This window comes from Dromiciops gliroides, chromosome 3 (genome assembly GCF_019393635.1).
Source record: "Dromiciops gliroides isolate mDroGli1 chromosome 3, mDroGli1.pri, whole genome shotgun sequence".
In the NCBI taxonomy this organism is placed as follows: domain Eukaryota; kingdom Metazoa; phylum Chordata; class Mammalia; order Microbiotheria; family Microbiotheriidae; genus Dromiciops; species Dromiciops gliroides.
Window position 1 is genome coordinate 517026074 of NC_057863.1, and position 13001 is coordinate 517039074.

Below are 13001 nucleotides of genomic sequence, written 5' to 3' on the forward strand. Positions count from 1 at the left end.
TAACAAATGAAACTATAATCCAAAGAATCAGCAGTAACATCCACCATTAAGATCTATAAATATGAAGCAGGCTACCATCCAGAATGAGAGCCTGACAACTGAACTGAAGAATTTTAGAGAAAACCAAGGGAGGAACATTCAACCATTTAGCTGGTTTTTTGGGGAGAGGGGGGGAACGGGGCATTTTCCTCTTTACATCACTGAAGAGAAAATGAGAACATTGTTTAAGAATGTTTGAGAAATATGGGAAAACCCAAGAGGTCTTCATATGAAAGGGCAAAGGTTTTGACTTCACCCATCTACAAACGTGGGGCCTAGCAGAGATTACTAAAATAAAGATGCTAATCTCCTATGAACTGTTAGAATAATCTTTCTCTGCATTTAGCCAGATGGCCAGATGGAGAAGGCTGTACTAATAATAATAAAAATAGTAATAATGGTATCAGCTAAATTTAATTACTTAGTTTTAAGTGTAGTAAAACACTTTACAGATGTCAACTCTATTGATCCTCACAAAATTCCTATGAGAGAAGGGCTACCATTATCCCCATTTTACAAATGAGGGAAAAGATTGAGAGGGGTTAAACAACCCACCAAGGGTCTCAAAGCCAGTAAATGTTTGAAACAAGTTTCAGACTCAGATTTTCCTGACTTCAAGTCTTGTGCTCTATCTAGTATTCTATCCAACTGCCATTGTGAATATGGGTGAGGTAGGGAGGCTATAAAAAAAGAAAATAAATGATTGCAGAATTCTCAGGGAAGCCAATTATTCCAAAAGCTTTGCATAGATGCAGTAAAGAATCCTTCCTTCCAATCACATTCACTAGGCCTGTGACTATGGAACCATAGGCCAGCTAGATAATAAATAGGGCCTCCTTGAGAAGCTGATCATCAAGCATCAACAGTTTCATCAAGACTGAGAACCATCACTTCAACCTGTGGATCCTTTCTTCTTTGACTATAGTACATAACTCATGCTAGAAGGAATTGAGATCAAGAAAAAATAGTGGGACCAAATGCACTGAAAAGTCAAGGAAGCAATGGAGAAGTTGGTGACAGATATGGTCAGGTCATGTTAATGAGGAAAGATTTAATGAGACATCAGAAAGAGTTTCAAAAATCAAAGAAAAGAAAAGCCAGATAATTAGGAGGTAGAAAAATCCAAACAAATTGAACTTTAATAGGAGAAGAACTGCAACTGGGCATGAGAAAGAACTTCATCAGGAAGAAGTGATGCAAAAGGTTGAAGGAAAGGATAAAAGGATATTTCATATGAAAGAAATAAGAAGGTTCAAATGGGACATATAATGATAGGAATTACTATAGGCATTATTATGAGGGTTCATGGGAGGTACTAACATGCTAGCTGGTGGTGCCTTAAGTATTCTAGGAGCTGGTCCAATGATTTCAGATAAGACCATGGGAATCTTACCACCCAGTTACCACTTTGGCCAGGGTAGTACAAAAGAAAGTCTTCAGGCAATGCATGGGAACCCTCCATCATTCTAACAAAAAGTTCTTAGAGGGGCTTTTATTTTTTTTTTGCAGGGGCAGTGAGGCACAGACACTCATTGCTAATTTTCCTCCAACCTTACAGAAAAGGACCCTTTGTGGACTGGCTGACATTCTAACAGAGGGGGTGTTAAATGTTCCCCCAATTGAATTACACCAGTCATTAAGTTTACTGAGGGTAAGGATTAGATAGGGAGGGATATCTAGTAGTCAGTGCTTTGTGCCACATTATTAAAATTTCAAGGTCAGAGTACACTATTGATTCATATTCTTAAAAGTATGTCTTAGGGCAGCTAGGTGGTACGGTGGATAAAGCATCAGCCCTGGATTCAGGAGGATCTGAGTTCAAATCCAGCCTCAGACACTTGACATTTACTAGCTGTGTGACCCTGGGCAAGTCACTTAACCCTAATTGCCCCTCAAAGCAAAATAAAACAAAAATAAGTACATCATTCATCTGCACTGGTATGCTCACCTTGAAGTTTGCCATTAGGAAAAAATATTAAACAAAGGCATTACAAAGATGAATTATTATGACCATTACTACTGTGCAAAACAATTTCTCCACATGTACTTTCTAAAATAATCACAGTAAGTCTAGAAGCATTTAATACATACTATTTCTCAATCTATGTTCTGAATGCTGTGCTTATAAAAATGTGTCTGTTTTCAAGAAACATTTTAATGTGAGATAAAACATGTAAATAACTCATATAAGGTATATACAGTATAAATGTGGGACAATGAAATAGTAAAGCAATTGTTCCACTTTGAATATGCTTCCCTGACTCCTTTCAAAGAATCCCCTCCCAGGATAAACTCATTACTTTAAAATTCATCACCAGGCTGCTATTCATTGTTTGATTAACTCTATCTTTTCCAGTCTCATTTTCCCAGTTTGGAGGGCTGAAGGTTAGAGTACAAAATCCTTCACAGTTCTTTATAGAGGGCAGGAAATGAGTCATCAAATGACTCCATTTTGCATCTGCTGTAATACCTGTTTTTATCTCCAAAGAACAAGATGCCCCTGAAGCAGGTCTCCCAATGTCCTGGTCTTCTCCTTCTTGTTTTCCTTTCAGCTTTTGCTTGTTATAGATTCTAAGCTCATTAAGAGCAGAACCTGTCTTTATTCATTTTATCCACAGTATTTAGAACAGGGTCTGGCACACTATATATAATGATTATTTATTGGATTTCATTGAAGGTAATAGAACTGTGTAGGAGGTCAAGAATAGGAAAGGCCTATTGTAGGTGTAATTTAAGCTGAGCCTTAAAGGAATACAGAGAATCCAGAGGCATAGGTGAGGAAAGAAATCATTCTGGGCATGGGGGGAAATCCATTCTGAGGTGGCAAAGAAGAGATTCCAAATAAACAGTGTCATGTGCAAGGAACAGCAAGAAGGGCAGTACAACTGGATCATAAAAAACACAAAGTGAAATATAGCATTTTTATTGTTGCTGCTAAATCATTTCAATCTTGTCCAACTCTTTGTGACCCCATTTGGGGTTTTCTTGGCAAAGATATTGGAGAAATTTGCCATTTCCTTCCTTACAGATGAGGTAACTGAGACACACAGGGTTTGATGACTTGCTCAAAGGCTGCACAGCTAGTAAGTATCTGAGGCCTGATTTGAATTCAGGAAGATGAGTCTTCCTGACTTCATGACTGGAATTTTATCCACTGTGCTAACTGGATGTCCCATAAATATAGTATACAAACACTGAAAAGGTAGCAAGAACCCAGGTGGTAAAGTGCTTTAAAAGCCAAACAGGATTTTATATTTTTTTTACTGGGGACCAGTAGAATTTACTGAGTATGAAGGTGACATGGTTGGAGCTAGACTTTAGAAAGATTACTTTAGTACCTGATTGGAGGATGTACTGGAGTGGAGAGAGTTTTGAGACAGGGAGACCAAGTAGTAGTCTTTGAGTTATAAGGTGACAAGAGCTTTCATTGTGGTTTTGAATATATTAATGGACAAAATAAGACTTGTAAAAACGTTTGTTAAGGTAGAATTAACATGTTTTGGAAACAGAGTAGATACACAAAATTTATTATCGGTCTGTATGGTAGAAGGTGGTGCCCTCAAAGATAATAGAGAAGTTATGAAGAGGAGAACATTGTTGGTTGGAGTTAGGGAAGGTAATAAATTCAGTTCTAAACATATTGACTTGAAAATATCTATGGAAAATTCAGTTCAAATTATCCAATTGAGATGAAGGGAGCATCAGGAGTTGAGGGACAAATAACTAAATCTGATTTTCATAGTGATATTGGAGCTGATATGATAAACAACTGAGATAGCATAGAAGAAGAGAACCAAGGACAGAACCTTGTAAAACTTCACAATTAGTGGGAACCATCTGGAATAAAATTACCAAGAGGTTGAGGAGGAGGAACAAGTAGATAGGTAGGAAAACTAGGAGAAACAAAGTCATGAAATCCAGAAAGAAGAAAGTATACAGGTAAAGAGAATGATCAAAAATTAATGACAAAGGCTAAAAAAAGATTAATATGCATTAGGAATGAGGCCAATAGTGATTAAATTTTATTAGTCTCTCTCTTTTTTTTTCATTGAAATTTGACACCAAGTCCACAGTAGAAAGAGTGAGAATGTGGAATGCCATAGAACACTTGAGGATAGATAAAGAGTTTCTGTGGTTCATGGGATAGTAAATAAATTAGAGCTGGATAAAATAATAATTTTGCCACACCAGTGGCCCAGCAGACATATTTTAACAGACATTTGTAGTGGAGCCACCAAACACAATTTTGTAATTGGCTACAAGTCTCTTCAACAGGAAGTGGCTCATGGGGACAATTGGCATCTATATAGAGTACACTGATTGCAAAGCTTGGGGAAGTGATGTGACAGAGGCCTCTGTTACTGCTGATCCTTGATTGTCTTCCTCTTGGTATCTTTATGCTGCTCCTTCCTTAAACAGTATCTCTACTTAGATTCCCTGGGCCATCGCCTCACCGCAATTCAAATACCCATTGCCAGGGCTAGATTTCATTCCAATCCACAGTTAATTCTACTCTTTCTTGTCAGGGTTCTGGAGCTGGTTCTACCAAATGTCTATTTTTTTTTTTTTTTGCGAGAAATGCTAGTCACCCTATCTAGGTATTTCCCTAGCTCCTGCCATGTTACTTCATGCTTCTATACTTGCCTCCTCTATTCTTACTGTCATGGGGTGCAGAGCACACCAGAAGTTCTCTGGGGCACATTAAGGAATCTTCTCCTTGAGAAACTAAACCAGAGGACAGATACACCTAGAGAGATAAGGGGAACCAAATCTGACAGAGCTACCTTCTGAATCTCCACCCTTCATTCTGATCTCCCTTACCCCTGGGGAGATAAATTTGGGTGTGGCTGTGGCTTCTGTGTCCTGAAGAGAGATCCATAGCCACCCCTCACCCAGTTCCTCTAGTCACCACCAGTGAGGGATGGTCCTCCCTCACTAAAGGAATTTTCCACAGGCAGATGGTCACACCCCCATCAGCCCCCTATAAAAGTACCTGCCAGTTTCCTACTCAAGGAAATTGGTACCTCAGAGCCACGTGCTTTGTTCCATACCTATCTCCCCATGAGAAGTCCAGGGATTTCTTTCATGGTTTCCCTTCCACCCCCCCCTTCCCTTTCCTTGCCCCTAAATAAACTACCATCTTATTCTAACTACTTTTGTGTGCAAGAGGGTGTAATTCTTTAAAGAGGAATTCCTAAGAACTCCAACCCCTAACCAAACCCTGTACCCCATTTCCCCCCATAACATTACCCTAAGAAAAATATTAACTAATTCATATGCTTATGTGATCCTATGGCTTGTCCACATGGCCTCTACCATCTTACTCCTGCTCTAAGAATTTGTGTAACTGAAATGTATTTTTAGATAGTGGGATAAGATGCTCAAAATGGATTGAGTACTGGGGTCAAGGAGGAAGAATACAGAATAGAGCAAAAGGAGAGAATAACTGACATAAACTGCTTCAAGTTCTATATTCAGTTGTCAATTTTAAATAAAGGAAGCACCAAATTTAGTCTGTGTGTGTGTGTGTGTGTGTGTGTGTGTGTGTGTGTGCATGTGTGATTCCTGCACTGTTACTTGTGTATTTGACTAGCCATGGGAGAGAATAATACATTTCCTTCCCAGCAGGAGATACACACTATCCAGGTGCCCAGTCAAACTTTCATTTCTCCACCATAGCAACCACTCAGACCAAGCCCCATTCCAGCAGCCCATTAGCAGCAGATTTTTGACCAAAACCAGCAAATTTCTAGTTTAATTATTGCAAAGGGTAAAACAGCTTACTTAAGATTTGCCATTTGTCAGCTCAAACCTGTTCATTGTTCAGAAGTTAGGCAGCTGTTTTTGGTGTTGTAGTTTTGTTTTATTTTCTCACAGGCCCATTGTTTGTAAATCATTGTCATTTACAGTATTGTGCTGATGGCTGGCAGGGAACTGGTGTTTGGGTGTCTTGTCTTAGTTCTACAATAATTGGGGCATTGTAGACTCTGGAAATAAAATGGATTTCAGTGTCAAGTTTTGAATAAAGTGATACTTCTGGGAATGATGGAAAACTTGAGTCATCTACCTGCTAACTTTATTCCTGACTTTGACACCAGTCATCTTATAACTCACATTGGGTTTATCTTTGTATAGAGATTTGTATTAAATAATTGCACATTTTAATTCCAAATGAATTTGCCTTTGTGATAGCAATGTTATAAGTTTTTTATCAGTTCCATCACTTTTCTTTGCAGTAGGGAATGTATTTAAAACACAGAAATGCAGGAGGATATATCTGTGGTTTTCAAAGAATTACTCCATGAAATAAGGGAATGCTCTGGAGAACTTGACATTATAGGTCCTCTGAATTCAAATTCAGGAATTCTTGTGAAAATCATTTCACTTCTCCGGGACTCAGTTTCCTCAACTGTAAAATGGGAAGGTTGGCCTAGATTGATTGCTGTTAAGGCCTTTTCCAGCTCTAAGTCTTTGGTCCATCTGCAAAGGAGTATGTATGGTAAATAGGTACAGAATACCTAGTTTCAAATTCTTACAGACATACTTTGATTATATGTGATCCTTAGTCCCTTGGCAACTCACATAACCTCTAAGTGGCCCATGTAAGTGTCAATAACAGTAAATTTCAGAAAACATCTGCATGTTAGACTGTACTCTATCCTACCCCCATCAGTTCTCTGCATTAAAGATATGTCAGGTTTAGTTTGGGGGGCAGGAAAAGGGATGCATGCAAGAGACTACTTTTTTCTCATTCATACATACATAACAGTATTTTGTTATGTCATTATAGGATCCCAGGTTTAGAACTAGAAGGGACTTTAGAAATCATATATTTCAACTCCCTTATTTTGAAAATGAGAAAACAGACCTAGAGAGATGAAGTCACTTCCATATTGGCAGTTTGTAGAAGAGGTGGGATTTTAGCCCTAAAACTCTGACTGAGGATCCACTAATGTTTCCACATCTATAATAGTTCCCTGATCAGTAGAATTTTAATAAAAGGAAAATATTCTGATTAATAGCAATGTGGCCTCTAAGATCGAAACGCTAGTCCATCATTTATTATATATGTGACCTTGGGCAAAGTCATCTAACCTCTGAGGGACTTAGTTTACTCAAGTATAAAGGGAAAGGATTGGCTAGAACACCTCTAAGTCTCCATCCAGCTCAGAATCTATGATCCTGTGATGTAATTCACACACAATGATCTCAAATCTCCTGTAATTTGAAATTAGTCTAACTTCATTTCTGTGGCATATTTCAAAACAAAATCTATTTTAAACCAACAAGACAGAAACAAATATTATGATTCTTTAAAGAATAAGCCAATAAGAATATAAATTTTATATCAATATAAATGTGTTTGATTTTCATCAAACTTAATGAAGACACAATTCTACAGAATTGGCCTATGACGGCATATGGTAAGAATGGTCCCCTACACATAGGCAAGGGATTTATATAGGAATTTATAGAGAATGACTGATGAATATCGGTAAATATAATCTCTGACTTCAAAGGAATTCTAACAACCCCTATGTTGAGACTTGTCTAACCTATTCAATGGTATCAGATGATTTATTACAGATTTATTATAGATCACTGCTTAGCTGAGAGGCTTCAGATAAATTTGTATATATCAATTTAAAACAGTCTAATCCTTTTGGACCATTCTCAGTTTTGTTTGAGTCTGAAAAGAGATGTCTTTCCAGAAACAACGAGTTCCATAAATGACTTCATTTCACTTACTGATCCAGACAAAAGCAAGATTACAGATCATGGCAACCAGATGGAACACACTCTTCTTATGCCCTTCCTGTACAAGTAAGAAGGTTTGGTGTTGTAGACTAGGGTTCACTTTGGATGCTTCAGATAAAATCTGTAGCTAGATCATTCAGCCCTGAAGCTTTTCCTTTCTCTTGAAATGCCAGACCAAAAAAGCCAGTATATATTATGGAATTATCTTACTTTAGAACCATTGTAATCCTCTAGGATATGTAGTAAAAATATCATCAGTCCTCTTTACAGATAAATGAACTGAGACTCAGATAAGTGAAATAACTTATTCAAAGTAAATAGCAGAGCTATTGTTCAAATCCAGGTATTTTACATCTAACACTTGCACTCTTTTCATTATATCATGGCTCCCTTCCATTCCTTGGAACAATCTAAACTCTCTTGTATTGCTTATGCACATCCCTTGAACATCATTCAGTTCTGTGTCTCTATTTTCTGCCTGTTTCTCTGTCTGTTTCTCCCTATCTTTGTCTGCCTGTGCCTATTTCTTCCTTTATTTCTCTCATTCTCTGTCTCAGTATGCTTCTGTCTCTGTGTGTCCCTAGGTGTCTGTCTGTCTGTTTCTCTTGCTGTATCTGGCTCTGGCTCTGGCTATATCTGTCTATCTGTCTGTCTCTGTCTCTCTCTCTGTTTCTCTTGTTTTCTCTGTCTCTGTCTGTCTGTGTCTGTCTATGTCTGTCTCTCTGTTTCTCTTGCTGTCTCTGTCTCTGTCTCTGTCTGTCTGTCCGTCTGTGTCTGTCTCTGTCTCTCTGTCTCTGTCTGTCTCTGTCTGTCTCTGTCTCTGTCTCTCTGTCTCTGACTCTCTGTCTCTGTCTCTCTGTCTCTCTCTGTCTCTGTCTCTCTGTCTCTGTCTCTCTCTCTGTCTCTCTGTCTCTCTCTCTCCGTCTCTCTCTCTCTCTCTCTGTGTCTCTCTCTGTTTCTCTCTCTCTCCAGAACTTCAGAATTCCCTTGTTCCAAGCATCAGTGATGAAATTGCTGGTTTGCTCTTATAACTTGAAACCAAGAACTTACTCAAATTATTTCCTCATGTCAGTACATCAAAAACATGTTAAAGATAGTATTAAACCACTGCACATCTTGTCTACAGCTCCAGGAGACATTTCAGAATGATAAGACACAAGTTCCTCTGCTCCAGCTCCAGAAAAGTGCAGCCCTGGTAAATGACATCAAAGTGGGAATAGAAAGACTGAAATGCTAATCGTGAGAGATGCAATGCTGTACATCCTCCTCCATCTCCCCCTCCCCCACCAAATCAGAGACTCAAAATTCTCTTTCGAATAAAAGTCATTAGAAAAAGCTCAATTCTTCCAAACCAAACATATTTATATGAAGCAGAATATGATCACTTTTAAAGGTAAAGGTGTATCCTGAACTATATCTGGTTTATGAGGAAAAAACAGATGTTTTGCTGATACTTTCTCTTTAGTTTTCATCACCTTGACAAAGCAGATAGAAAATATGTAAAATGCACACACACATGTATATGCATATGTGCATATGCATGTATATTTATATATAAACATTCATTTGTGTATATTCATATATATATATACACACACACAATTAAAAAGGATTGTGTTCAAGCATACCAAGTAGAATAAAAAGGTTTTGAAGGCAGGAACTGTTGATTATTTCCTATTTCACAGTGCCCAGCACTGTGACTTGCTATTATTAATTGTACACTGAGTTACATTGTTGAATTGTCTAAACATTGACTTGACCTCCAATTACCTTAAAAATCGAGGCACTGAGGGGCGGCTAGGTGGCACAGTGGATAGAGCACTGGCCCTGGAGTCAGGAGTACCTGAGTTCAAATCCGGCCTCAGACACTTAACACTTACTAGCTGTGTGACCCTGGGTAAGTCACTTAACCCCAATTGCCTCACTTAAAAACAAAACAACAAAAAAAAAATCTAGGCACTGAGATTTGGAACTTTGACTCTCACAATATTCCCCATATATTTATCTATTTCAACTTAAAATTGTGTTATACTTTTCCTATGTAAATACATATTAGAAATCACTATCTATAAAATATTTATAAAATGTACATTTGGGGGGCAGCTAAGTGGCACAGTGGATAAAGCACGGGCTCTGGAGTCAGGAAGACCTGAATTCAAATACAGCCTCAGACACTTGACACTTACGAGCTGTGTGACCCTGGGCAAGTCACTTAACCCCAACTGCCTCAAAAAACAAAATAAAATTGAAAATGTACATTAAAAAGAACACAAAAGGGGGCAGCTAGGTGGCACAGTGGATAAAGCACTGGCCTTGGATTCAGGAGGACCTGAGTTCAAATACAGCCTCAGACACTTGACATATAACTCACTGTGTGACCCTGGGTAAGTCACTTAACCCTCATTGCCCTCCAAAAACAAAACAAAACAAACAAACAAACAAACAAAAACAATACAAAAGATGTTAATCATTACTCTCAAATATTCAACATACAGGTCTTTTTTAGAAATTTCACATTTTATTATTAATTCAAAATGGAAACAAATCCTTTACTTCCATAAGAGAGAAGATTGATAGAAAAAAATCACAGAATTTAGAAGGGATATCAGAAATTATATAGTCTATCCTATACCTGAGGAAGAATCCTCTATATAAAAATACATATAGGTGATAATTCATTTTGGGAGTTGTTATTTTTAGAAACAATTTACTCATATCACGTTTCAATCTATTTCTGTAGATTCTGTCCATTGCTTCTAAACTTGCCCTGAAACCAATCACAATGGTAAAAGTCACCATTTCTTCATAATCTCTTTAAAAAATAAAATATTTATTCTATTCCTTATAAATTGGAGTTTTCCTTCTTCTAGGTTAAATATTGCCAGGTGTTTCAAATGTCTCATAAAAGATTATTCTCAGATCCTTTATCATAATACTCTAGTTTGTTAACATTCTGATTAAGAATAACATTCAGAACCAAAAATTAAGCAATTCCAGCTCTTTCCAAATTAGGGAAGAGCACAGAATGCCTCTAACCTCTTCTGATAAGGAAAATTTGTGGGATTATATTATTTAATAAACATACATATACCCTCCATCTATGTGACAATCTACTTTTCCATACCTTGTCATGCTTTTAAATTTGTATCTGTATTTCTCTTTCATTCTCCTCCTTTCCCCTATAAATCCCCCATACATGATCTGTTCAATGATACTTCCTTTGGTTCTATTAATATCTAAGGTGAACCTTTGAAACATTTAGAGTTCTGTTGTTTCTCATTAGCAATATATACTTTGTCTTTCTTTTTCTGATAAGACATATCCTCAGTAATCTGATTTATTTTACTTTTTACAAACTTGTAATTGTTAGAATAATGATACTTCCTAAATCCCACAATACTTTGTGTTACTTTTAATTTCTTTTCTTCTGGAAACAGAATGTTCCTTGATTAATAGTCATATTTCATCACTGGGAGAATATTAGTATCAAAGAGGTAAATTTTTGAAGTAGTGATGAATTTAGGACCATTGAAAACACTGCAGTTTCCCAAATGTGTTCCATCCATAATCATACATAATTCTATCTACAGGACACGCCCAAATATAGTTAGGTAAATAGGTAGGTAGGTGGATGCATGTATGGATCTAAAGAAAGTAGATACAGATACCAAATTTTCATTGCAGAGTGCATATTAGATCCTTAATAAATATTTTTTGAATTGCCTTGCATTGTGAATCAACTTATGAACCATTTAAACAGCATCTTCATTTAGTTACATAAGCATATTCTAGGCAATATACATTCATCATCTATTTTATTTTCTACTATATGAGTAGTTAAACTGAAATCATTTGAATTTATGTGGCTTTCATTGATGAAATTACATAGTCTTCTGGGGAAGAATCTAATTTGTACCTTGCCATCTTTCTAGAGAAAAACTTGACAGTGTCATATCTTTCATTTCCTTTGCTTAGACTCTGAACAGGGAACCTTCTATGACACTATAGAAAATTATGTATGAAAAACTAACAATTTTCATATTTTCAACGTGAATATTCTTTATGTGAGAATAAGCTATGGTAGTAATGATTTAGAGTTTGTTAGATGGCTCAGTTTATAGCACACTGGACCTAAAGTAAGGAAGACCTGAGTTCAAATCCAGCCTCAGAATCTAATAGTTGTGTGTATCCTGGGCAACTCACTAAACCTCTGCCTTGGAGACCGATGGGTGACACAGTGGATAGAGTGCTAGTCCCAGGATTAGGAAGACCTGAGTTCAAATTTAACCTCAGATACTTACTACCTGCTTGATCCTGAGCAAGTCATTTAACCTCTGTTTGCCTTAATCCCCTGGAGAAAGAAATGGCAAGCCACACCTGTATCTTTGCTAAGAGAACTCAAATCACTTCACAAAGATTTAGACACAACTGAACAAGAAGTAATGATTTTTATTTATTTATTTGTTTGTTTGTTTCTTTATTATTTGTTTGTTTATTTATTTATTTTTGGTGAGGCAATTGGGGTTAAGTGACTTGCCCAGGGTCACACAGCTAGTAAGTGTCAAGTGTCTGAGGTCCGATTTGAACTCAGTTCCTTCTGACTCCAGGGCTGGTGCTCTAACCACTGTGCAACCTAGCTGCCCCAAAAGTAATGATTTCCAGAAATGAAACATAATTCAATACGTCAATAGTTGATAATATCTTTAGGTCATCTTTGGGTCAAAAATACTGGTTGTTGCTATGGATGCATTTCACATATTTGTTGTTTCCCTAATTTTATGTAAACATTCTTTTAGCATTGTATGGTTTAATTGTGCCTGATGGTAAATTCTGTCACATTTTCTCAACCATTTTCTTTTTTTTTGTATTGAATAGAACTTACTCTACTATTTTCATTTTTTTTTATAATACAGAAGTGTCTTCCATCTCCCTCTTCTTTCACATTTGGCAGATAAGTTTGCTTTGTAAATAAAATTACTCTAACTTGTACTCTAAATCTCTTACTTAGCAGTCATTCCCATTTGCAAAGAGTTTTTTTTCCCTGTTCATATTTGCTTGATTCTTTCATCTTCTGTAGAAATTGGCTTGCATTGGTTACTTCTTTAAACTATTGTGACATAGACAGTGACAAAATGTTTTGTCAATTTTCTTCATTTTTATTTTCTTTCTTAGTGTCAGTAAACTGATTAAACAAGTCTACCTGG